The sequence below is a fragment of the Pantherophis guttatus genome, chromosome 8, assembly GCF_059756535.1.
Source record: "Pantherophis guttatus breed Tessera chromosome 8, ASM5975653v1, whole genome shotgun sequence".
Taxonomy (NCBI): Eukaryota; Metazoa; Chordata; class Lepidosauria; order Squamata; family Colubridae; genus Pantherophis; species Pantherophis guttatus.
This window is the reverse complement of record NC_142070.1, coordinates 44,058,515-44,084,989: the sequence shown is the minus strand read 5'-3', so window position 1 is coordinate 44,084,989 and position 26,475 is coordinate 44,058,515. Positions and strand designations below refer to the sequence as shown.

The 26,475-nt window shown below is 40.7% G+C and overlaps 1 long non-coding RNA gene across 1 annotated transcript in view; it reads left to right on the top strand.

The window, feature by feature from the left end:
- The window catches only part of LOC117680274 (uncharacterized), a 36,319-nt gene extending 11,100 nt beyond the window's left edge, over positions 1–25,219 (top strand). Inside the window, exon 2 of the long non-coding RNA XR_004595611.2 lies at positions 24,576–25,219. This is a non-coding gene — a long non-coding RNA (uncharacterized LOC117680274). The remainder of the gene's footprint in view (positions 1–24,575) is intronic.
- Positions 25,220–26,475: the final 1,256 nt, after the last annotated feature.

The following is a 26,475-nucleotide window of genomic DNA, read 5'->3' as shown; positions in this document are numbered from 1 at the left end:
CATGGAAGAGCTGCCAACAGGAAGGAATTATTTTCTCATTTAAAAGGGCTGAAAAGACGCTACAGGCAACTTCCTTTATATAGTCATACACAATAATTGCAAACAAAAATGGAACCTCGGGTACCACATCTGAGATATGCACACTCTTTGCAATGGCCAGGTCATTTGCCAAATAACACTTTTAAGAATGCAAAAATACTTTCTCCAACCTATTGGGAGAGACTATGTAGGTAAGAGATTTATTGCAGAATCCTGCATAAATATATATTTTCATCAATAAATTTTAGAAAAATAGATACAGTAAGTGGGAGAATAAATGAATTCTATTCAAATTCAATAAGGGGAAAAATTCTAATTCTTTGCTTCAATCATGCTGTGACATACACCAATTTCCATTAGGTTACTGTCTCCTTGAGGTGTTGAATGACATTTGCTATCATCCAATGAGCATGGCAATTTACCTTCATGGTGCAGAGCCTGGATAGCTGCAGGACCATCTTTCTCCAATTGTGTCTTCTCAGATCTAGTAAAGTTGACATGCTTCAACTCCCATTGATAAAATGTCATCTTACGGAATCTTGGAGACATGTCTTCTCTTTGACCACCTTCGCCCTTTAAAACACTATTCCTGCTGAGGTTCACATAGCAGAGTAGATGTTTAATTCTTTTCCACTTATAGTGCTTTTTTTTCTGTATATAGTAGTTTGATATTCTTATTTGTTCTCTTGTTTATTTATTTGCTTTGTTTTAATGTTATCATGTATGACACATTACCTAGAGTTTCTTCAGTAAGTGAGGTGGCTTATAAACTCTTTAAGTAAAGAAAAGTATGTTTGGAGTACATCATTTGGGAACAGTTGGAATAAATTGAAGTTCCTAAAGAAGAGTCTGAATTATAATCTTGCACCTTACTAGATGTAGTTAATAGCACCAAAGTTAAATGGTGTTAAAAAAAACAATTGACTTGGCTTCTGTATTTAATAGACTACAAGCATAGGAATATGTTTGACTAATTATGACAAATAGAATAGTGATTTGTTTGACTTGCAAGGTTTTCTTTCATGCATAAAATGTATGGAGATATGCCTTGCATGTTTTTATGTCACGTGACATTATATATATAGTATGTTCCATGTTTCCCTGAAAATAAGCTCTCCCCTGAAAATATTTAAACGCATGCGCAGCTGGTCCCCACCATTTCCTCTGTTTAGGGTTAGGGAGTCAGAGCTGGAAATCAGGTAATACAGGAAGAGGAGCCCCGTCTTGCTTCATGTGCCCCAAAATAATAAGACCTCCCCGAAAATAAGGCCAAGCGCTTATTTCAGGGTTCAAAAAAAATTAAGACAGGGTCTTATTTTCAGGGAAACATGGTATATATGAGAGTGCCCTTAAATGCAACTATATTCTTGAAGTTAACACATGTATTACTAAATCATGGTTTTTAGCTTTATAGATGAATGCTCCCATTGACTCAGAATTGGATTACAGAAAAATCAAAAGCTGCTTTGGGTTAAAATGGTTGGGCCTTTTCACTTATTTGCAAATTAATTACAAGATAGTTTGAATTACATTTTAAGCACCTAAGAATTGGTTCACTTCAGATTTGTAAGACCTCTAGGAAGTATTAACCAACATTTTAAATCAAAGTACAAAGGCTTAGTAGAAATGGAGTCAGTTTGGAAGTATCACATGATTAATAAGTAGCTTATCCAGACTTTGCAGGAATGAGGAGATGGGTGGATAAAAGGAAATAAACATTCACAGTTTAATTATTAAATGTCTTCAAACAGCATAAAGGATGATTTTGATTAAAGAACCTTCATTCTAATCTTGATATTAAAGAAATTTTAAAAATTTCTAACAACGATGGCATTAGACTATAATCAGTTTCAAAAATAGGCAGTAAATGACTTCAGTCATTCTTGTTAAAGTATAAATACCAGTGAACATCATAGTTGGATAATGTTAATGTCTGGTTGACAACATGACTATAATTGTCAACTTGATAAGGAGCTGATCATCTTATCTTTAACATTCTTTTCATTAAGAGGTCATTGTTCCTTTGATTCTCTGAAGTGCAACTATTCCTGATCTTTCCAAAAAAGTTTTCATCAAACTATATTAATAACTTTGACCTCACTCATGGTTTTAAGCTAGTAGCATTGTGGCATTGAAAAAGCAATTCCAAACATTGGTATTTTGTTCTCTCTCCCTGTCTTTTGTCATTTGGAATCTCAGATTCATAATAGAACACTTCTTTCTCCAATGAAGAAAGAATATCACTTCATTTTGATTATTTTTATACTAAGATTTAAAATAGTTTTCATGCCATAAACAGACACAAAATAACAGGCGGCCATACCTGTTCTCACAACAAATTCTGATGCATCTCTACTTTCAATGACCACAAGCAGAAACAGTATCTTGAAAATTTAGGTATAAAATGTGAGTTGATTAGAAGCCAATATGAAAGATGTAGCAGAAGAAATCCACACACCACTGGTTTCTATTATATACTCGTTGGCACAATAATTATAGGGATTACTGCTTTTTTTAACCCATTGTGTTTTTGTGTAGCAGTATATATTCAGCATTCTAAATATTGTATTTGTCCTTGAGTCTTTACTACAACACAAAACATCAGAATTCCTAAATCAAATAACAAAAATACTTTAAAATTGAAATAGGCATATCAATTTATGATACCGTATTAATAATAATTTTCATAGTAGTAGCAAAAGTCAGATTTGGTCTGTTTTAGACTCTGCAAACTTTGTATTCTTTAAAATTTTCTAGATAATGCCTAATTGAAAAGCACCTTGTCTCCACTTCACCTATGACAAGGAGTAGGCATTCAAATCAACTACTATGAAATGAATTGGTAATATCTACAATTAAAAATTAATATAAGAAGAGAATGGATACATCACTAAAAGATTTGAATACTGCATCAAGTTTTGGTATCCACAATGTAAAATAGATGTTGAGACTCTAGAAAAAGTACAGGGAAGAGCAACAAAGTTGATTAGGGGACTGGAGGCTAAAACATAGAATGGTTGCTGGAATTGGGTATGTCTAGTTTAATGATAAGAAGAACTAGGTGTGATATGAAAGCAATGTTCCAATACCTCAAGAAGAAGAGGGAGTCAAGCTATTCTCCAAAGCACCTGAAGGCAAGATAAGAAGCAATGGATGGAAACTAATCAAGGAGGGAAGCAACCTAGAACTAAGGAAAAATTTCCTGACAGTTAAAACAATTAATCAGTGAAACAACTTACCTCCAGAAGTTGTGAATGCTCCAACACTGAAAATTTTTAAGAAGAGATTGGACAACCATTTGTCTGAAATAGTATAGGGTTTTCTGCCTGAACAGGGGCTGGACTAGAAGACCTCCAAAGTCCTTTCTAACTCCATTATTCTGTTCTCTTCACGTTTATTTTCCAGATTGAGAAAATATTGGTTAGTAATCAAGGTGTGAGCTATTTCTGTTTTCTCTTATATATTCTAATATACCAGATACATAACTTTTATACAAGCTCAACAGTAAAAACGTATTAAAAGTCTAAAGACGAGCAGACCAGTGGTGGGTTGCCTCCGGTTCGGACCCGGTAGTAAAAGTGGCGGGAGGCTCCGCCCACTGACCCGAATGTCATCAGAAGTGATCTGCACATGCGAGCACAATGCCAACCGGTAGTAAAGGTAAGTAGAACCCACCCCTGGAGCAGACTATGCTGGTGGATAACAATTTGAAATAAGCCAGGTATTAGCTATTACCATCTGAAGGGGTACAACAAATATTTAAGGTCAGTATAAAACATTAACACTATACAGATTTCAGGTGCAATTCATTTCCTTTCACATAAAGAGAAGCAGTGGTCAGCAGAGGAGTCATTTCTGTGTAATTAGCGTTATTAACACTCAATCTCTGTAGTGTCAGATATGGAACTAACTTCCATTTTCTAAGAGCATGTTTAACTCAGTTAATTCTTAACTAATTAATTCTTAATTAACTCAGTTAATTCTTTTTTTTTGTAGTGATGCATGGAGAATAAAACTGTACTTCTTTTCCATTGATTTGAAAGCTATTTTGGAACAGCCTGTCATTTTCTACTTTAGGATATTCCAGTATGAGTAACTTCCAAGATCTACACACAGTCCTCAAGACTTTCTGTTTTATATTTTGTTTATACAATGTCTTTACAATAAATTTGCTCATAATAAGGAAAAATGCCTTGTTAAAGGTGAGCTAACAATACATGAATTAGTCATCTGTCCATACAGTAATATAACATTTACAAATGTATAATTTAATAATTTAGGCCTGTAGCATTTTCATAAATACAGCTAAACTCTGCCCTGTACTACACAGAGAAAAATATGAATTTGTATTGAATTACATATCATATGTATTCATATGAAATATGAATATGGGTTTTTCTTTGCATTGAATCCAAAGCCTTTTCAAAGGCAGAAGAATGGCAGTTTATTGATTTGTAAAAGTTCCAAAAACAGCTGGATCCTGAACTCATCCACTGACATCTATAATGGGAATCAGTTTTGGTATAAAATTGCAGAAAAGTGTTTCCTGACCATCAGAAATCAGGTTAATGAAAAATGCAAGTATTATATTTCAAGAATGTCAGTCAAGGAATCTGATATTATGCCAGAGACTATATTTAGCATTGCTGATTTGTTTGTTTTTTTAAAAAAATCTTTTTAAAAAAGCCTGCAAAAGTCATCTTAGTGACGCAGTGATATTGCAAAAGAGGAGGGGCCAATTTTTTTCCTTCGATTTTTTAGAGGTAGGGGTTTTAAAAATTATCTTGAAATAGAGACTAAGAGATCTACTATAAGCATAAAAATGCATACGTGAACATAATACAAAAAGCAGTTCACTACCAAATTATGCTTCCTGGGGCAACAAAACTGGACACTTCAAATAATCTGCAAGCTATTTTGCACTGGTATATTGTACTTTTCTTCTGAATGTCAGTCATGCAAACATTTAGGCACCCTTGATCTAGTTGCATATTTTGAATGAATCCCTAAGTAACAAAAGTTGATATAAGACATAGAATTAGGGTTAAGAAGATTTTTTTCACTCTCACTAGTTGCAGAACTCTTCTTGCCCAGAAACATTCTTATTAAAATGTAAATTTTAAATTTTGTTCTATCAACCCAAAGCACTTTGTTACAAAACATTTCAGGTTTATCAAGATTTATTTTTGCATATTTTGTAGTTACTTTTGTGATGGGTTCAGAGAAAAAGTTTTAATCTAACAATTTTTCCATATAGATTGTTATATAAGCAACAATGTTCTGGGCATTCTAGTGTTGATATTAACTAAACATTTCAGCAGGTGATTTGTAATGTTTGTGGGTTCTGTTTTGCAGATTTAGTTAATTTTCAGGTGAGTCTAACGTTGTCTTCCAAGTTTTCAATTGATTTCAACAGTTCCATGTAACTTCTATTTTTTAACAAAGTTTCTCAAGTTGAAACTAGTTTTTGCTAGTTGGAAGCATTTAGATATTTTCATAGCCTTTCTCTGTTTTGTAAGAATGAATGATCTTCATTTTTAAATGTTCAGCTGCTTAGAGAAGCTTATGGGTGTTAAAAGTAGGCAGAACAACAATCACAGCCTGAAAGATTAGAAGGGTCAAGGTGTTTATTCGCAAGTAGAATTGTCTTTACCTGGCTAATTAGCTTAACTAGTCTATAATCTTTTGGGACCTTATTAATAGCTTTAGAGTATTAAAAACGATGTCCATATTTCCACATTTGTTATATGCTTAAAGTTTAAGTAACAGCCGAAAGTAACAGCATGAAATTTGATAAAATTAACAAATTCATCACCCATAAAATAAACAAACAAAATAAATTGCATGCACACAAAAAATTAAACAAATTGCCTGCACAGCTATGGGATCAAGAATATCTGGTTTGATATTATAAAAAAGATCTTGCAATAGTGCTTGTTCATAACTTGAATATCACCCAGCAATCTAATGCAGTTCGAAAGGCAAGTGCAGTTAGGATGTTTCACAAGTATAATTTGGAAATCACAGGTAGTAATGTTTCCATTTTATTCCATTTTTGGCATTTCTTGTAGATCATTAGGTCTAGTCTGGGTTCATATTTTCAGAGAAATTGGATCAGGTTCAGAGGAGGCTTACAAGGATGATAATGGACCTAGACACAAAAGCCTATGAAGACAGGTTGAAAGAACTAAAAATTTGAGAAAAATCTACTAACAGATGATATTATAGAGGACTCTCTAAATCACTGACAGTATAAAGATAATCTAGATCTGTTTCTCGTGTTCTCTTGTTCCAGAGTAAATGAAACAATGGGTTTAAATACAGGGGTGGGTTGCTACCAGTTCGCCCCAGTTTGGGCAAACCGGTAGTGGCGGCAGTGGGAGGCTCCGCCCACCCGCCCAGATGCCATCAAAAATACTGCTCCCAATAGCGAACTGGTAGCATCAGGATTTGAATCCCACTACTGCTTAAATTATGGAGCGGTAGATCCTAAGTGAATTTCATAAAAGAAAAAGTTCCTAAGATTAAGTGTAGACAAGTACAACGTTCGTCATCAACCATTATGTAAACATAATAAATGCATAAATAAAACGGTGGCTTTCCTTCTAAAAGACACCAAATGAAATTTGTCAAAGGTGGTTATTTTCCATATCTGCCATGAGTAGGAATCATTTTTGGGTCTATGACACCAAACGCAACAGGGAGAATATAAGCAGGTAATACCATACCCAAAGTCTTTTCTCTCCTTTTACAGTTTTACTCATCTTGAAGCTTTCAAGCAGTTCTTCCACAAATCATTCACACTTTAGTGAGCACCCGAGGAGTTTATTGCAGTGCGCTCTACATAGCATGGGCCCAGATTATTTGTGGAACCCCTTCTCCCAGGTTATTTCAGCCATTCCACTATATCCAACAGGAGAGGCTCTCTCCATGTCCCTTTAGTTAAAGAATGCCATCTTAATGAAACCTACAAAGCACTTGAACTCTGAAGTACCATGCTTCCTGAGATTAGATTATCCTAAGGTGACCAGACGTCCCGCTTTTGGCGGGACAGTCCCGATTTTTAGCAATTTGTCCCGCGTCCCGCGGCGTTTCAAAAAAGTCCCGATTTTTCATTCTCCCTCCTGAGTCCCGCTGCCTCTTGAGCCCCAGCTGATGGCTAGAAGAAAAAAAAAACTGTTTAAACTCTTGCCCGGGGCTTCAAAGGGCCGCCCTACAGGCAATCAGTGTAAAGAGTTCCTGAAGTAGTTTTTTTCCCCCTAGCTAAGCTGCAGAAACGAAACCGAAACCAGGATCTTTGGTGCAACGTGACAAAATGAGGCAGAGAGAGATTTATTTTTATTTTTATTTTTCCTCCCCAAAAGAGGTAGGTGAAAAACTGCAAACAATGGGAAATTTAGGAGGAGAGTTCAAGATTTTAAAACACAAAAGAAAAAAAAGCTGTATTTAACTAGGGAATTGTAATAATTGAGATACTATTAATTGTATATTGTATTGAAAGCAGAAATGGTTAAATTGTGGTTCTGAGGAATATATGGGGGAAATTATTTGGTTTATTATTATTGGTAAATATAATTAATGGATTTGTAAGAAATTGGATTGCATGGAAATAATTGGAATATTCATGTTCATATTGATTAATATACAAAAAAGATAGTTTTATAACTAATTGATTTATATTAAAATGTTGAATTTGTTTTAAACAACTGTATTACATAATTACATAATTAAACAATGTGAGGATGGATATAAAAATAGATGACAATGGGAAGGGGTATAATATAGAATAGAAGGGAAAAATTGAATTTGATTAAGATTAGAGATGAGGATGAAGGGTAATATTGGTTTTTTTTAAAAAATAGATGAGGAATAAATATGGCAAAAAGGAAATATAGAAATTGTAAATTTAATTGAAGTGACTAAACACTGTTTAAATTTGTGAACGGGCCAAATACTCTGTTCAAAGAAAATAAATTGTATGTTTGTATGTGTGTTTCTAATTACTGCTATTTATTCATATTTGTTCTCTTTTATTCTTTAAAGTTTAACCATTCATTCTTTATCTTAATATCTTTATATTTTTGGGGGGTTGGCTTTCTTCCCTTTCATCTTTTTTATTGTACAGCAATCTTTCTCCTCAAACCTACCACCTTTCTCTTTTCTTTCCTTCTTACTTTCTCTTCCCGCCCTCTTCTTCTCCTCCCTACTTCCTCTTCCTTTCTCCTTCTCCTCCTCTCTTCCTCCCCCTCTTACCCTCACTCCTACTCTAATTTCCCTTCCCTTCCTTCATCCCTCTCTATTGCTCTATCCTTTTATGCATATGGACTACTCAGAGGGCTGAAAAAGTTATTTTTGACTGGTCCTCGCACTTTTGACCAGTCCTCGAACTTACGACTGTCCTCACATTTTACGTTTTTTGCCCAGTCTTATCACCATGGTGAAGAGAAGCAGTTGTGAAATGAGTGACATGGTTGTTAAGGATGCTGCATGGGCATAAATGTGAGGATGGTCGTAAGTGTGAGGACCAGTCAAAAGTGCGAGGACCTGTCAGAAATGACTTTTTTCAGCCCTCTGGTTAGTCCTTTTGTGCATATGGACTACTCAGAGGGCTGAAAAAGTTATTTTTGACTGGTCCTCACACTTTTGACCAGTCCTCGAACTTACGACTGTCCTCACATTTTACGTTTTTGCCCTATCTTGTCACCATGGTGAAGAGAAGCAGTTGTGAAATGAGTGACATGGTTGTTAAGAATACTGCACGGGCATAAATGTGAGGATGGTCATAAGTGTGAGGACCAGTCAAAAGTGTGAGGACCTGTCAGAAATGACTTTTCAGCCCTCTGAGTAGTCCCTATACATATAGCCATGGCCACCCGGTCACATGACCAGCTAGCCACGCCCACCCAGTCACATGGCCTCCAAGCCACGCCCACACAATAAGTCACGCCCACAATGGTGTCCTTCTTACCAATGTTAAAATCTGTTCACCTTACCCTATACACATAGCCATGGCCACCCGGTCACATGACCAGCTAGCCACGCCCACCCAGTCACATGACCAGATAGCCACGCCCACCCAGTCACATGACCAGATAGCCACGCCCACAAAATAAGCCACGCCCACAATGTCCCTCTTTACCAATGTTAAAATCTGGTCACCTTAGATTATCCCCAAGCCTGCCAGTCTTACAAAGCATTGAAGACCTGGATGTGGTTTACCTTTGACATCTATTGTAGATTTTTGTTTTGTTGATTTTTAAAAATTGTTTTTAATTTGCTGTGAATCACCCATAGTCTCATCTGCTAGATGGGTGTCATTATAAATTGATATAATAAAATAAATAAGCATCTCACAAATACAGAATTGATGAGAAGCATAAAGTATGGTTCCAAATGGGCAGAAATATTTATCTATTAAACCTCCTCCCACATTCCAGATGCTTTATGCCATTTCATAAATATTCTGACAGCAAGCCCAATACATTTGGGACAATTGGCAAAAGCATGGTAGTTTTGTGTTAGCACATATGCCAGTCACCATGTTGCTCATCTGATCTATAACATGAAAGTGTTCAAAAATAAATGGTATGACAAAGGCAAAAGTGTAAATACATATTTATAGATTGCATAACCCCATAGATTCAAAAATATTCATAAAAGCAAATTAAATGTATAAAAACACATATGATGTTCCAAAATAAAATTAGCCACATAGAATGCTGGGATTTTTTTATACCTTTCTTTAGTAAAGGTGATATGCAGGGGTGAAATCCTCTGAAGTCTGCTACCGGTTCTGTGAATCTGCTACTGAGCAGACTCAATACTGCTGAATCTGCTACTTTGTGCGCATGTGCACCCGCGCAATACTAAAAAAGGAACATTTTGAAGCCTTCTGAGTCTGCAAAGGTAAATAGAACAGCAAGGGGGGGAATCCCCTGTGCCACACGATTTAGATTAGCTAGAAAGTAGGAAATCCAACGATTCTAACTAATATAAATCGCACATCACAGCTGATCGTCGCCCAGGAGATCGTTGGAAATAGCATTTTTTACCACCAGTTTGCCCGAACCGGTAGCATTTCACCCCGGTGATATGTTTGAAAATACTTGGGTCTCAAGTGTTACCAAAACTAGCTTCCTCTGAATATACAAACAACTGCAGCTTTGACGTGCATTGCAAACCAACTGGAAAGAATCACATTGGGAAGGTTAGATTATGCTGCACGTAGCTATAGTGGTTTACAGAAGTGGTCCAGTCTTTTGGCTTCTGGGGAAGGAAATGTAAATGTTATTCCAAAATTTCTGAAAATATTTTTAAAAGCAGCTAAATAATTCTGCCTTCCAATGAAAGCCAAAGACATGGTATCTAAGGCATCTGGTCAACATTGCTAATGTTTCATTTCACATTTGGTTATATGAATACTGGTAAGTACATATTCTCACTCTGTGGAAGAAATAATGAAACGACTTTGTGGAATTAAATTACAGTATTAAAAGTGTTAGTTAAAGATCAGTATTAATTATTAGTTATGCATGGAAGGAAGATTCCCATATTGCAGAGTTTTCAATATAATTAAATAAAATAAAATAAAATAATAATATTGAATGATAATTGCATAAGATGGAATGATATAGCTAACATAGACTGTGAGTTCAAGTTCTGCCTTAGCCATGAAAGCTAGCTGAGTGGTTTTGTGTCAGTCACTGTCTCAGCCAAATTCACCTCACAGGGTTGTTGTTGTGGTAAAAATAGTAGGAAGAAAGTGTGTTGGATATGTTTGCCATCTTGAGTTATTTGTAAACATAATAAAGGTAGGATACAAATAAGTAAATAAATAAATAAACACGTAAATAAAAATTACCTTTCTTCTCCTAACCTCTTTTGCACTGTTCTCCTCCTATTGCCTCTTTTGCTTATGAAACTTTTTTTTTTTCAATTAGAATTATTCTATCCCTTCAGGATACAAATGTTCCAGCTTTGGTAAATCTATTTCCTTTTGCAATGATTTCTGATTCAATTTAGTTCACTTCCTGTGGTCATGTTTGGGGGAAAAGATTGGTGGCTTCAGCTTGAGAAGATGTATGGATCATAATAAAAGTGATCCTAAAAGAACTGCAGAGTAATGCTGAAGAGTTTACCGTGCAATTATGTATTATAAAGAAAAGTCACTTAAATTTACAATTGCAACTCTAAGGCACCGTAAAACAGCAAGTGGATTGTAAATCATTTTCTGTCCTAGGAATCTCTCAGCATGAACTGTTCTTGCTAGAACGAACATTGTCTTACCTGAATGTTCCTTTTCGGAGTACTGCGACTGCAGTCCATAGCTGGGTTTCTTCATCATCAGTTCCTTTTTGACTGGGTGATCTTTAAGAATATCTCTCTCTTCATCCTGTGGCCACGCCCCCTGCTCCCATGATGCACCAGTCTTTGAACGAAGGCGCGACCACCTAAAACAGTCCAAGAAACTCAACGGGTCGACAACATCAACAAATTCAGACCGGCCCAGACACCAGTAGACCGTTAACATCAAGGAGACAAAAAAACCAAGGGAGGGGATGGACTGCAGTCGCAGTACTCCGAAAAGGAACATTCAGGTAAGACAATGTTCGTTTTCCAGAGTACTGCTCCTGCAGTCCATAGCTGGGATATACCCAAGCTCAGAAAAAAACAAGGGTGGGAAACTAAGGACCCCCGGCGTCCTGCGTCACCAGAACACTCTGCAGGACATGACGGCCAAAGGAAGCCTCAGCCGAGGCAAATGAATCCACCCTATAATGTCTGATGAAAGGTGTCACCGAGGACCAGGTGGCAGCCCGGCAGATGTCCGAAACAGATGCCTGAGTGGCCCAAGCAGCTGATGTTGCCGCACTACGAGTAGAGTGAGGCAAAATCCCAGCTGGGACCTGCCTGGCCTGGCGCTCATAAGCAGTGGAGATGCACGCCTTAATCCACCTGCCCATGGTCGATGGAGATATTTTTTGGCCCAAAGATCTTGGATGGAAAGATATCAAAAGGGCTTCCGTTTTCCGGAACGACTCAGTCCTGCGAATATAACGCCGGAGAGCCCTGCGCACGTCAAGAGTGTGCCAATCTCTCTCACGTTGGTGCCTGGGCGACGGGCAGAAGTCGGGAAGGATTAATTCCTGAGCGCAATGGAAGTAAGAGTTCACTTTCGGCAAGAAGGCCGGGTCCAGGCGAAGAACAACAGTATTAGCGTGGAAAATACACAAGTCGTTCCGGATCGACAGAGCTGAAAGTTCGGATATCCGTCTGGCGGATGTGATCGCCAAGAGGAAAGCGACCTTATAGGACAAGTACTTAAGAGACACAGAGCCCAACGGTTCGAAAGGGGGACTCATGAGCGCTTGAAGAACCAGGGAAAGGTCCCAGGTTGGGTACCGACGAACTGGAGGCGGACGTAAGTTCATAGCCCCATGCAAGAATTCTCTGAGTTGGGGGTGCTGAGAGAGAGACGAGTAAGGTGGGCAGCGAACGACAGTGGACAAAGAAGCAGTCTATCGACGAAGGGTAGACGGCGACAAGCCCTTGTCCAGGCCCGATTGTAAGAAGCAGAGGATGTCAACGACCTGAGCCGATGTAGGATCCACTAAGTTGTCAGCACACCAGACGCAGAAAGCCCGCCACGAGGCCTTGTATATGCGCGATGTCGAAGGTCTGCGAGACGCCTGTATAGTGGTTATGACAGAGTCGGGCAGCCGGTCCTTGCGCAGGATGACCCGCTCAAACGCCAAACGGCCAATTGGAGCCATCCTGGATCTGGGTGGAACACCGCTCCTTGGCGTAGAGAGAGACGGTTCGGTGGAATCTCCCACGGGGGAAGTATGGACAGGGCCACTAGGTCGGCATACCACGGTCGACGAGGCGAATTGGGAGCCACCAGCAGAATCTCTGCCTGTTCTTCCAACAACTTTCGAATGACTTGAGGAATCAACGGAAGTGGAGGGAAGGCGTACAGGAGGCCGGGAGGCCAGCGGCACCGTAGTGCGTTGTGGTCCTCTGCCATCTGAGTCGGATATCGCGTCACAAACCTGGGAAGTTGGGCGTTCGCCGGGCTGGCGAATAGGTCCACCACAGGCCGGCCGAAGATGGTGACAGCCTCCTGAAAAATCTCGGGATCCAGTTGCCATTCCGACTGATCTAACAGCTGCCTGCTGAGCCAGTCTGCTCTGACATTGTCCACGCCGGAGATGTGATCGGCCTTCAGAGACAGAACGTGACCCTCGGCCCAAGAGAACAGCTTCTCTGCTTCCAGCATCAGGTCCCTCGACCTCGTGCCCCCCTCCTTGTTTATATGGGCCTTGGCGGAGATATTGTCCGTGAGGACAAGAACGTGTTGGCCCTGAAGCAGGGACTGAAAATGATAGAGGGCCAGGCGAATTGCCCTCAGCTCCAAGATGTTGATGCTCAACGTTTGCTCCGAAGGTGACCAGCAGCCCTGTACCATCTGATCGTCGAGATGAGCTCCCCAGCCCAGGAGACTGGCATCCGAGGTCAGAGTCAGCCGGTCCGGGAGGAGGAACTGCGTGCCGAGACGGAGGTTGGGACCCATCCACCAGTTGAGGGACATGGAAATCTGAGGGGGAAGAGAGACCCTGTGGAGAGAGTCGCTGCGACCCGTGCGTTGAAAAGGCAGCAGGAACCACTGCAACGGCCTCGTGTGTCTGCGCGCCCATGGCACTATCGAGAAGCACGAGACCATTTTCCCCAATAACTGGGATAGATGTAGTAGAGGAACAGTCCGCTTGGATTGAATGAGCCGAATCAGATTGCGAATGCTTTCCGCCCTGTCCGTGGATAGGGAGACCTGGCCCCGAACGGAGTCGATTACTGCTCCCAAGTGTTGGAGAACAGTGGTCGGGTGCAGATGGCTCTTTGGGAAATTGATCGAAAACCCGTGGTCCTGAAAGGAGCCGATGACATGGGCCAGGTCCTGAGATGCTTGGCTTCTGGAGGAGGACAGGACCAGAACGTCATCCAGATAGCACAAGACCCTTACAGGCAACATCCGGAGAGCAGCCGCCACTACCGCTACCAGTTTTGTGAAAGTCCTTGGAGCTGATGACAAGCCGAAGGGCATTGCACAATACTGATAATGGTCCTCCCCAAGTTGGAAACGCAAGTACTGGCGATGGGCCAGGAGGACCGGAACGTGCAGATACGCCTCCCTGAGATCGACAGACTGTAGTAGGTCGCCTCGTCTCACTCCAGCGAGGATGGATCCCAGGGAGTGCATCTTGAATCTGCGGTAGTGGACCGACAGATTCAGCTGCTTCAAATTCAAGATGGCTCTCCAACCCCCGGAATGTTTGGGGACCAAAAAGAGAGTTGAATAGAAGCCCTTGCCCCGCTGATCCAGAGGAACAGGTTCTATTGCTCGGATAAGGAGTAGATGGAGGACCTCCTTCCGCAAGAGGGCCGCCTTGTCGGGAGACAGGTGGGTCGGACAGCTGACGTGGCGAATCGGAGGGCGTCCCAGAAACTCGATGGCCAGACCCTGAGATACTGTCCGAAGAACCCAGGTATCCTTGGTCGAGCGTTCCCATTGGTGACTGAAAAGTTGTAGCCATCCGCCAATGGGATCCTGCAGGCTGTAGTCATTTGCCTCGACGGGACTGGCGGAAGCCGGCTCCACGGAAGGGGCGTCTGGAGCCGCTGGCTCTGGACCTGTCCCTAAAGCGCTGTCTGTCCGATGATCTGTCGGTCCCAGGAAAGAAACTGCGCTGAGAGTAGGGGCCCCCCGACCCCGACGAGGCCCGAAAGGGCTGACGTTGGGAATAGGGTGCGTAGCGCCTTTCCGGTCTGCGGTATGAAGACGTGGGCATCACTTTCCTTTTATCTTTGTCCTCGATCAAGACAGGATCGAGAGCAGGGCCAAAGAGGTTCGGGGCCTTAAAAGGGCCCGCCGCCAACTTCCACTTTGCTTTGGCATCAGCTCTCCAATTTCTGAGCCAAAACAGTCTGCGAGATGTGACAGACGAGGCCAAGGCCCTTGAGGCAAACTTCACGGAGTTTAATGAGGCATCCGCCGAATATTCGGTGGCAGCCACAATTTTATTTATATCTTGGTGAAGACATGTGTCTTCCGGCAGGAGTCTCTCTTGAAGTTGCCTCAACCAAAGCAACGTGGCTCTATTAAAGAACGACGTAGCAGTCGCTGTCCTAATTGTCCAAGCAAGAGATTGATGCTCCTTACGAAAGGAGAGTTCAGACTTTCTGTCCTCTGATTTAAGAACATCCAAGGCGTCCGAGGACAAGAGGGAAGAAGAGGAAAGACTCGCAATCGGGGAGTCAACCACAGGTAATGATAATAAAGAGTCTAATTCCGGAGCCCCACAATATAGCTTTTTGTCTAGGCTAGTAGGACCCATCAGAGAGCCCGGTTGAGACCAGGGGGACTGTAGAACATCAGTAAAAAGTTGTGGGCATGGAATAAAGTCTTTCCCCAGCTTGGATGACGAAAACAAGGCCTCATGAGGCGCTGAGGAAGTAGAAGGTTCAGCAGACGGGACACCCATATTAGTGATCTGTCTGGCTTTATGTAGCAATGATTTAAACAGCGAGGGCCGAAATAAGCCGGAAAAGGCCGGGGTGTCCGGAGCCAGGCCTTCGTCCTCTGAGAACTCCAATTCCTCAGGCAGCTCCTCCTCCTGTTCAGAGTCCTCAGGAGAGACTTGAGCCATCCGGGATGGAGACTTGGAACGACCAGGAGCAACAGAGTAAGAAGTATTGGACGGAGCTGGAAGAGGTCGCTGAAGGATAGACTGTTGAAGGCCGGCAGCCAAGATGGAGGAGAAAGCATTGGACAACGCTGCCTGGAGGTCCACCTGGGGAGTCAACATCTGTCCGTCTGGACCCCTAAGTCCGGCAGCAGTAGGAGTAAAAGTCGCCTCAGCCCGACGAGAAGATTGAGCAAGAGGTTCAGCAAGCCCCACAGCCGAAACATCTGGTAAGGACATGGAGGTCCTTTTGGATAGGCCGCGAGGAAGCCCAGGTGGCACCTGAGAAGTGGAGACGTCACGATCCGGAGCGAGCGCTGTATCCAGGCCAGAAGCAGTCTCAGGGGTCAAAGATGAGTGACCATGAGGTGGTAACAGCTGGCTGGATGCGAAGACAGAAGCAGCGGTGGCCTGCCTGGCCCTATCATATTGCTTCTCAAGCGCTCTATGCCGGCGCTGAGCGTCTTTCTCTGCCGCTGATGAGGGTCTGTGCTGTTGAGACTCCGTAGAAGCGGCAGCAGAGCGTCCTCATGACTTCGATTTGTGCTTGGCCGGGGCCCTGGGTGGACTGGGCTCCCGCTCCGAGTCAGAAGACAAAAAAGAGTCCGCCATAACAGGGGCTAAGTCACTAGATATGCAAAAAAAACTTCTTATTCTTATTTCTTTCTTTTTTTTTTGTTTTTTATTTAGTAACTATTATTATTAGTATTTCTTTTTTTTCTTTTTTTCTTTTTTTTTTATGAAAACAACAATGGTAACTATATACAAGAGTCACAGGCCGCCTCGTATGATGAGGGGGACAGCAGAGAATAAGGAGGCTTGGCGCAAGGAAACCTAGAAGCCCCCAACAGACTGGGCTTATAACCAGGTAAAGTCAGCCTCTGACCCCAGCACACAGGGATAGCAGTGAGGCAGTCCAGATACTAGGTGTGCTCTTAAAAACCGCCAAAGGGAGAAAAAAACAAACCAGCACACTGTCAAGAGGAGCGCCCAGCCGGAGAAACGAGGCAAAATGGCTGACGCAATGAAGGAGGACTCAAAATGGCGCCCGCAGCACTCCGACACACATGGCCCAGCAACGGCGAAATTAGGGCGAGCCTGGACACAAAAGGAGGCTACCACAAATCGCCCTTAGCCCAGCTACATGCCCCAAGGGCGCCGCCCGAAGGTCGGACGCCCAGCACTCTCACCGCTGGCCGCTCGGGCTTGCGAAAGCTCCGCGATCTCCTGCCGATGAAAGGCGCCGTCAATAAAGGAATGCAAGCCGGCTGAGCTAATTAGGCCTCGCTCCAGCAGACAAGGCCGCACACACACATCAGAGCCTGCAGGGCAAACCTTGCAAAGCTCCGGAGCCGCCCCTACGAGAGCCGATGGCAGAAGTCCAAAATAAAGGTGTGGGGGGTGCCTGCGGCGATCCGCAAAGCCAGCACTCACCCCGGCGGCTGAAATAGAGGCCAGGGGACCGCCCCGAAGGGTCGGAACTCCCAGCTGCGGTCTGACGGCCGTCAGAAAACCCCGGGAAGAAACGGACTGGAGCCCCAGCACCGATTTCTAGTCCCTGCAGCTTTGTCCTCTAAGGCTCTCACCGAAAAAAAGAACTAACAAAAATAAATAAAAACCTAACGCCAGAATCTAAGAAAGAAGCAATATTGATCACGAAGAGAGAAAAAACACACCAGTCTTCAGTGACTGAGTGAAAAGACTGGTGCATCATGGGAGCAGGGGGCGTGGCCACAGGACGAAGAGAGAGATATTCTTAAAGATCACCCAGTCAAAAAGGAACTGATGATGAAGAAACCCAGCTATGGACTGCAGGAGCAGTACTCTGGAAAACATGACTGGCAGAGTGAAAGTGTATAATTTTTTTTTATAACTAACTGGTCATACTTGGACCCTATATTATGGATCTGAGGAGCAGTCAACTTTCATCTTTTTGTTTCTCTTTCTCTCATCAAACTGATTTGATTGTCTACTTCATCAACTAAGCCCACCCCATTTTATTAGGCTGCAAATAAAATTATAGATAAAATGGTTTATACTGTACATAAAGGATGTTCTCATATGAATGTACTTCTGTTAATATTTTTAGGCAGTAGGTTTGCCTAAGACAGGGGTGTCAAACTCGATTTAATTGAGGGCTGCATCATGGTTGTGTTTGACCTTGGGGGGCCGAGTTGGACATGGCCAGGGTGGACATGGCCAGCTCAACGTCAATCATGTTGGGGATGCCTGTGGTGGACCAAATGCTCTGCCAGCAAAAATGGGTTTCCAAGCTCCATTTTTGGCTACAACGGCCTCCTGCAACCCTCTGCCAGTGAAAACAGAGCTCGGGAGGCAGAGGGTTGCAGGAGGCAGTGACAACTGAAAACGGAGCTTGGGAGCCCATTTTCATTGGCAGAAGCACCTTGGGCCATCATTATTTCCAGGGCAGCCCCATGAGCCAAATCTAAGACCCTGTGGGCCGGATCAAGGCCCCAGGCCTTTAGTTTGACACTCCTGGCTTAAGATAATAGTGTGTTCCTTTTAGAGGCAACAGCTCTTACATTGATAAGAATTTCGGAGTACTAATTTCAATTACACCCATTCAAATATGCAGCTTGCAGCTATGTCTTCATGTATGTTCATGGATCCTAATAATGGATCCTAATAATGGATCTTGCGAGTAGTATCCTCAATACATACAGACATAAAATAAATTATGGTAAAATAAAATCCATTGAAAAAGTAACATTGGAATCATACATCAAAAGAGATGACACATCAGGAGATACACTATATGGGTTCATTTATGGGTTCTTGTACTGACAAGCATGCAAATCCCAATAGAGCCACCTTTGCAAAGTTCTCTTGACAAACTATGAAGCAATGTTTTGTTTACCTTTGTTAACATCAATACAGTATTGTGCCCAAGTTCTTTTGTAGTTCTACAACTAGATGAATTATATTAAAAATTTCAAATATTACATCATCCTGGAATCAAAGAAATAAAGCAGTGATATAATAACTACTTTTACATATTTCTCACACTTATGCATTACCAGAAGCCAGTACTGAATATTAGTGTCTACTCATTTCCTAAATGTAGATTGTATTGCACAATACTCATTCTTAGTAACTCAAAAGTATTTCACTCCTACAAAGCTGGTATACATTAACAATATTTGGCATTACAGAAAGTGATGTGGGAGCATAAGAATGTGGGAAAACGCTCTTTGAATACCAGAGCACAGACCGTTAAGGCTAATTTTTGTTATTAAGTCACCTATCAGTACTCACTTTATAAAACTTCACTAGCTCATGGGAATTTGAAGAATGGTAGTATTCTTTTTGCTGATATAATTCATTAAAAAATGCAGACTGTTGATTCTTCCTAATGAAGATCATGAAAATTCAAACAAAGCATTTATTCAACAGAATCACCTACCCATTTCAGTGATTCAGAAACTCAGCGCATATGAAATATTACCGTGCCATAAAGATCATTTATGCTAGGCCAAATAACATAAACTCAAATAAACCTATATTTACATCTTTGAAAGATTTATGTAGGCCAGAGGCCACAGAAAAAATAAATCCCCAATACATCCTTGTGGAAGAAGCTTTTGGGCCTCAGCTTGCAATGTCATTGACTGTTTCATTCTCTTCCTTCCTAGTCTCACAACTCAGAGAACATTGTATGCAGCCTGACCTTTGCCTGTGAATCCACATATTACTAATACACACACACAAACAATGAGCATAATCACAATTCCAAGTGGCATACATCAAGTACACAAAAACAATATTACATTAATATTATCAGTAAATTGAATTTTACAAACCAAGGTTCATCAGATCACGTAGATAAAAGCTCATCTTTTGTTCTGGCCCAATATCCAAAGGAAATAGCAAATTTTTAAAGTTTTCTTGAAGACTAATGAAGTCAAGGCCATTCAAATCTCATCTAAAGAACAGATTTCACAAAGAAAAAGTACAGCCCCTTGTGTAATATAGTATGTTGGAAATACTTTGGAGGATGGGGTGAAGAGATGCTGTTTACAAAACAGTCAGATAAGAGAGGGTGTATTCCACAGCTGGGTATCGGATGGAGCAAGAGGCTCAAAAGGGACTCTCTAGCAGTCTAGCTTCTCAGTCAGTAAATAAGATGGCAGGAGATTTGTATTTTCAGACTTGCAAGATCCTGCTAATGAAGCCTCCCAATAAAGTAAAATTAACTCAATCTGGTTACATGTTTTGTCTGGTTTGTCTGGGAAAACTGATACCTAGGTATCATCAGGTGATAGTTCCTCAAGAAGCACACCCATCAAGTGACAGCATGTGGTATAAGCAGAAATCACTAAAGACAGACTGAAATAAAACCATTCTGTGTCATGTAGGGCTTTTTAGGTGATAACTAGCATTTGGAATTGCACCTAGAAACCTACTAGAAGTTGGTATAGCATATGAAGTAGTTGTAGTTCTGTGGTGTGCCCATAACTATCTGTGCAATTGCATTCTGGACCAATTCAATTTCTGGATGGTTTTCACAGAGCACTACATATAGAGAGTTGCAGTAGTTCAACTGGGAGATGACTAAGTAATGTGTGATGGTGGAGCATAGCATAATGGTCTGTGGAAATGGTCTGGGAATACAGGAAGAAGAACCATAGCCCAGACAGCTGTCATGCAAATGGTATTTCAGCCTACAGAAGAAAAAGTAGCATGGGGAGCATCTCAGAAAAATCCCTCCCTAGTTTTGGGAAAGTAAAAGAAAAAAAGGGGGAGATGTGTTTTCTGACCTGCAAAATTATAGTACTGTAACATACTCACAATAAAGATTGTGTTAATACTCATGGTTGGTGATTCTTGTGTTTCTGAATGTTGTTATTCTATTTTTTTATGCTGCCTTAATATAAAGCCATAGGTGGAATGGTCATTGTTTCAAAATTGAAAAGTGCATGTAGCATAGCTGGGCAGGAGGACAGAGCAGTGCAATGATTTTCAACAATGTATATATCAGGTTGCAGACTTAAGTCATTTCTACCCAATTACTTATGACATCTTCACAGAATGATACAATCATGACTGAAGTACTATAAAGTCTGATCTCATCGCTATGATGTCAGTGTAACACTAGATGGCTGATTCTAGATGACACTATAAGTCACTAGTACAGAAATGACCTTAGAATAAATAAAAAGTTTATATTTTTTTCATAATCAGTGGTTAAAATTTGCTGTAAATCCAACAATGGTCAGTATGGTTTCCTAGCTCTTTAGTGGCAAAATACTGAATTACAGCAATACAATTTTTGAATGGTGTGTAAGTGTTGTGTAAATCTTGTGTAAATCATGTATACATAGTATGTAAATGTAAATGTCTCAAGAGAGACATTTAAAAAGCTAAAAAAGAAACAAAAAGACCAGAACACATCTTTTCCAGCAACCAATGCCCAGATAAGCAGGGATTGACACCAGACAAACACTCAAGCAAAGAACAAAACCCTAATCAAGGAGCTATCAAGGAGAAAACCACACCTCCACCAACTACAATGAAAACATAGGTAGCACTGTAATCAAATTTCAGGGCAAAGTCCAATGTAGCAAAATAAGACATAGCCCCGCATAACAATTCAATAATTTATTGTTTACTGGAGGCAAAATAAAAATAAGCTGAAGTTTAAAACATCTTAATGGATCAGCAATTAGACTTGTGCCTACATTCAGATATCACACTAACAATAGTATGTTATTTAGCCCACAATATGCTAAGTTAACATAAGCCATTTCCTCTTGCTTTACTGTATTGTACCAATATAGCCTATATTGGCTGATTACAAATTTTCTAGAATTATTCCAGTAGGAATTGATTGTTTAAAAATTTATTGAAACATATTTACTAAAGAATCCTTAGCAAACATATTTAAAACTACAGACAGTATAGCATTCAAGGCTCAAAACTAATAAATGTAGAATCTAGATTGAGTTGGGAATGTAGCATTTATGGCCAAAATTTTGTACATTTTTTTATAAGTTTCAGTCTTTTTAATTTAGAACACACACATGTACTCTCTCTGTCTCTCTCTGTCTCTGTCTCTGTCTCTGTCTCTGTCTCTGTCTCTGTCTCTGTCTCTCTCTCTCTCTCTCTCACACACACACACACACACACACACACACACACACACACACACGAGTCTTCAGTGTCCACAGGATCATGTGAAATTTTGTAGGCTAACTGCTGCCTGAAGTTTGCTGACCCCTAACTGTTTCAGAGCTATAAGAAAAGTCAGCTCTAAGGGATATTTAACTTAAATGCATCATTCTTTCAGGTCTTCCTTTTAAGAAATACTTAAAAAGCGTTGATATGACAGAGATCTCTATAAGGTAAATATGGTGATTTCAGCAAGAATCACTAAAGATGCTCCTTGAATTTCAGATAATAATTTAAAGAGGAAGATTCCTTTGAGTTCAATGGAGGAGAAAGGGTAGCATACTCTTGTGCATTGTAATCTCAATAATTATTACTCCCTTCAAGCAGAAGCTGTCTGAACTTTAAAGTTATTGCGTGCATGACATGCAAATTTTAATTAAATGTTTTATCCAGTATGAGTCTTAGGTCCTGGTCTGGTAAACAAATAGGGTGTTGTAGTTGTCTCAGGTGTTAAACAACAAGGGATGGGTGAAGCTGCAAAGGATTTGAAGGTGGAGCTGTGGGTATGTTGTCTCTGGACTCTGTCACCTAAAGTTTGCTGTACCCAAAATGCAATGAAGGATGTTCATTTAATAGCAGAGCTGAACTTTATTTCTAACAGAATAAGAATCCTGTTTTTTGCTTTGAGAAGCAAAATAATAATAATAATCAGAATTGAATAGCAAAATGCCAAGGAACACATGTAGAGGTCAGAGAATTATTTCTTGTCCATCACTAAATGAAAGGTGTGGGTTTTTTTTTTTTTTTTTTTGAGATTTCTCAGGACACCTCTTGTCACTCATCAGACCTGAAGCTAAAGTATGGGCAAAATCTGCATTATTAGAAATTGACTTGCTTATAGCAATGCAAGAAATATAGGACATTTATTAACTTAATCTGCAATGGCAGGACAGGTACATGACCTTATTCAACATTAAAACTTGTGCGATTTCCATTCAGTTTCATTTACTTGGTTCTGTAAGATACACTGCACGATAGCTTCAAGTGTGACGGTTAATTTTAACCTCCCTATCAATCTACAGCTGCCTTTTAAAATTCCCCCCACCTCAAGTTTTCCACTGTTATCGTCAAGCAGGGCAGCATGGTATCATTTGTATTAGTGCAGCTATAAAACTGACACACGATTAAATCGAAGGAAAGAGATTTATCACTGCTCAGGCAGCCAGATCAGAAGTAGAAGCTCTTCAGATATTAAGAATCCAGTTGAAATAATCCAGTGCTGTGCTAAGAAATGCATGGCAAAGGCATTACATTCACTATCAATGTAAAAAGAAATCTGTGGAAGAAATGAAGTCATGTTGTTCACCAAAAAGAGAGTCCAAAAGAAAGTGGATTCTTGTAGTGCTTGTCAACATACTTCCCCCCTTCAAGTTATAGTGGTACCTTGGTACTCAACTACATTGAAAGTCATTGAATTTGCTACTCAACACATTTTGACATGAAAATGTTGTCCTGGTAATCATCATTTGTTTGGTACTCAGTGGACAAGCTAGAACTTGTTGGTGTTCGACTGCCTTGTGACTCACTACATTATTCCTTATGGGAAAATTTTGTTTGGTACTCATTGTTTTTGGTACTCATTTTACCTCCTGGAATCAATTGTGGATGAGTACCGAGTACCACTGTATATGTGAAGCAGTCTTAATTTTTTTAAAGTCGTATTCATTATTAAATATCATCTTTTGGGAGGACTTCAGTTTTTGATTGCTGGTGCCTGCCTGGATTAGATCCTGCAGTTTTGGGGGAAAGTTTTTCAGACATTGTCATTACCTGTTTCCTAGAACTGGGAGAGACTGACTAACCAATGTCACCCAGCTATCTTTGTGCCTAAGGTAGAACTAGAACAGATAGTCTCCTGGCTATTACCCTTCACTAAACTGGGTTGTTTGCTAAAATACACTTGTCCAATGCCCAGAGCCTGTCTGGACAAGTCCCTGCATTTTCTTGTCAAGGTTTTTCAGAAGTAGTTTGCCACTGTTTCCTTCCTAGGGCTGAAAGAAAATTACTGGCATAAGGTTACCCAGCTGACTTTATGGCTAAAGCAGCACTAGAACTCACAGTCTTCTGGTTTTTAGCTTGATGCCTTAATCACTCCAGACCCATAGTTATCACTTTCCTCCTATATGGCTGTGAGTCATGGTGTCAGCTGCCTCCTCACATTTGTGCTTCACAACCATTCAGTATCAGCTGCCATGAACTCTAGGAGGGCTGGATGAGGGTGGGGGGTGATGTTTTGAGGGAAATAAAACTTCACTGTATCTCTCCAAGATGAGTTTCAAGGACAATTGGCTGGGAACGGAATGCAGTTGCATACCAAACCTATGCCTGAAGTGACTGTTCTAAAAATACTTTGATTGGACATGGACATGGACCTAATGATGGGAGGCAAATAATGGAGGGAAAAGTTAGACTTGGGGATTTTGGTGCATGGTTTTCTGTACTGGCTATGCATCATTGTAATTCACTTGACTTCTAGTAAACTATAACTTTCTCAATAAATGGGGTTAAGGATAAGTTCAAACTGAGGCAGGTCCGACATCTGGACTCTATATTAAAGGCACAACAATTAGAGAAATTTAACATGCATGTTCTCTACTCCATCCTTAGCATTCATTGGATTGTGCCTCCAACCTGGAGGTCTTGGGTTGTGTGGAATCCACCAGGATTGAGCCTCTGATAACCAGAGCCCAGATGAGATGGATGGAAAACATCATCAGAATGGATGACTGCCATATGACTTGCCAGTTGCTCTGTAGTGTGCCGGAGTCTGAGAAATGACCTTGAAGTCATCCACACAAATGCTACAAAGACACTGAAAGAAACCTTATACCATTGTGGCATTCAGCCAAGGGCATTAGAAGCTGCAACTGCTGACAGAACCTGCTGGTGAGCTCTGTGCTGTGAAGCCACCACTGGCTTTGAAGACAAGCACCATCAAAACCTGATAGAAAATGATGAGCACATCATAGACAGTTGCTACAGCAATGGACTTCCAGTGCCCCTATTGTGCTACATCCTGTGCTTCCACTGGGGAACTGCAGAGCAAGCTCTCTGCCAACAGATGAACTGCACAACACCATGTTTTCTTTGAATCCAAAGGATATGAATATATCACTTCTCATATTTAAAGATTCCCCCATTTCATAGAGAGATTTACACCAAACTGATTCATTGTTATCCTACTCTCTACTAAGTATGTATTAAAAAAAACCTGTCAGCACAGGAATATAAATACTTATTTCCTGAAAATATTTTTTATTCTTCCTCTTTTATTGACTTACTGTGAATTTTCATATAATAAAACAAGCAGGATTAGCCTCACAGTACAAGCGAGCTGCTATTAAACAGACAATGCAACTGAGTTCCAGGATAGAATAAGTCACTTTGTGAGGTTCTTGGTGCTCTGATCCTTACACTGATGATGTTACCTAGTTCAGTAATGAAATGTCTGCAAGAAAACAGTGAAGGTCAGAGAGCACCACGGACCCCAGTTCAGCCAAGTATTCTCATTCTCATAACTCAACACTGCCTTCTTTCTAGGGCTGACAAGAATGAGAAACTGGCTCAAAGTCACCCAGCTGGCTTCTGTGCCTAAGGGGGTGGGGACTAGAGCTTATGGTCTCTCCTGGTTTCTAGCTGGTGCTTCTATCTAGCCAATACTTGGTTTGGTTGGATAGAGGTTGCTCTAAATAGATTTTATTTCCCAATAACTATCAGCAGATATTTGTTCCCACAGATGGACACTCTTAGTTTCTTCTGGGAGTAGGTGAGGGGGCTGTTCTAGTAGTTGGCTAACTGCAATTAGCAATTGCCTCAGCAATTTTATTTAGAGGACATAATCAGATGACTGTCAACTCATCTCTGACCAGCCAAAAAGCAATGTACCTTTTCCTGTTCAATTCTTAAAGTGGCAGTTTCCAATTTCTTTTGTTCTAGTTTATAACACTGCAATATCCAGTTTGTAAGGTTGTCAATATATATGCTGCAAATTTGATGAAATAAATTAAATTTGCCTGCAAGATTAACCATGGCAGTAAAAAAGTACTGCTGTCAGATTACACACCAGGCATAGCAATTACTGACTTTCCAGAAACTCAATCCAACATTGTCATTATATGGTAGACTCCCTTTTCCTCTCTGTCAAATCAAATAATTCTGGCTGTACTTTTCTGGGACTTGACAGTCAGCAAAGAATCTGTATTTGAATAATGGTTTTGTTTAGTCTGAGCATCCTTGCTTCCCACCTAAGCAGCTTCATCCCTTACACTGTTTCACTAGGACAGCATTTCTCCATATCTATTGAAATTAACACGTTCACATTGCTGTTAACAAGCATATAAAACAAGGATGGAAACAAATCCACAGATATGAATAACATATAATAGAATAGATGAAACATATTTTGTAGTATAAGAGCCTAGTTCTTGCTGGTGAGAAAATGGGACTACCTATCTGCTGCTAAACATTCATCCTCACCTTTATATGTGGTCAGCAGCTTCCAATATGA